This window comes from Macaca mulatta, chromosome 16 (genome assembly GCF_049350105.2).
Source record: "Macaca mulatta isolate MMU2019108-1 chromosome 16, T2T-MMU8v2.0, whole genome shotgun sequence".
Lineage (NCBI taxonomy): Eukaryota > Metazoa > Chordata > Mammalia > Primates > Cercopithecidae > Macaca > Macaca mulatta.
This window is the reverse complement of record NC_133421.1, coordinates 12,033,013-12,034,735: the sequence shown is the minus strand read 5'-3', so window position 1 is coordinate 12,034,735 and position 1,723 is coordinate 12,033,013.

Sequence of the window (1,723 nt, the reverse complement as noted above, 5' to 3'; positions counted from 1 at the left end):
TCCTTAGACTGGTCTTGTCTTTTCTCTTTCCTGAAGCCATGTCAAAGTTTGAAGAGTCACAGAGCTGTCAAACAATCATGTTTAATAGGCGACTGACTAAGTATTTATGTATTCACTTTTATTCTGGGTCTACAGCACATCTTAAGGCTGTAAAGGTGTCACTTATCAAGAAAGACTGTTCTAATGAACAGAAATCTAGAAGTCCATTTTATTTCTTTCTGACCTTTCCTTATATCTGAGTACAGTAAAATCTTAGAAAGCTCTTGCTTCCCCTACCATGAACATTTTTCAGGATGGTACTAGCTATATTCTCACATAGGGGATTCAAACTGAATGGTATCATTAATTCTCTTTGTTGAGTAACTGTTATCAAGAATATAAATCCAAAATATTCTTAATTAGCTCATGGATATTTACATTATTAATTCCAATGTACCATATGCCCACAGTACGTGCACTGGGTAATGGGTTTGACATGACCTTGCTCTTCATGAAGCAAGTTTCAAAATTAAATTAAATATGACTCTTCTCCCTGTGAAAACTACAGGGTGTCTATCAAACCTGGAGACTTAGAGAGTATTATTTTACGTGTTACAATGTAGTATTCATGAGCTATTAGCCTATGTTTCCAGTCTTTATGGTCTCTCATATAATCATATAAAGAGCCAAAATAAATGACTAAAAGTGTCAAGAAAACAAGATCTCAAAGTAGATTATTCAAGTGTATATTCAACACACATAATGACGGGTATGAGTTTGGTACAAAAAGTAGATATCGTAGCAATCTGGACTACTCAGAGACTTTTTCCTAGAGGATCAAGATTTTTAAACTGGATGCAGCTGAGATGCATAGCCAAAAATATAACCTTCCTCGACAGAATAAAGGAAAAGCTAAATGGTAACTTCTCATCAGATAGAAAGTAAGAGTATCCTGGTCTAAATGGCACTGTATGAAAATGGTGTAAATTAGACATGGTAGTTTAACAGGTAAGTTGGATTCACACTGTCGCACTGGCCTTAGAAAGGGTGTGGAATTGCTCTTCTCACAGCATAAGCCTCTCTTTCACTTTGTTCCTGTATCACCTGGAATTGCTTAAGTGCTTTATAACATGGCAGTAATAAACAAAAACAATATCTTACTTCCTACTTATTGAAAAGTTTACCCAGAGCAAGACAAAAGGTTGTCTGAAAATTCCCATCAAATCCTATTGAGAGCATTATTAAAATGTTCTGTCATCCTGAAAATCATTACCCACATTTTGCAGGTGCCTAGTAAAGAAACAGACAAGTAAGAAAGTAAAATTATGTACCTGTGGTAACAAAGCAGGCTAACAGATGGCTAGGAAAGGCCCTCTCAGATGCACATCCCTGCAATACCCTTCCTGATGGCTTTAATCTACCCCAGGTAGAAGAGTGTCACAAGCGAGTACGCTGGACTGCAAGTCAGGTGACCAGAGTCTAAACTGCTGTGTGATTTGTGGAGATTCTCTTCTATTCTTTGGATCTCAGTTGCTTTATTAGTATAATGAGGAAGATGAATTAGATGATCCCTTATGGTAATAAAACAATGTGACCTTTACAACTAGTATATCCAGATATCTCCTTTCATAAGGCAAGCTATAGCCATTCAATCAATTGAAATATAAGTACAATAATACAGATGTGGCTGCAAAACCAGGTATATTAAGCAAATGTGGTCCCAGTCCCAGCCAGACAATGCTTA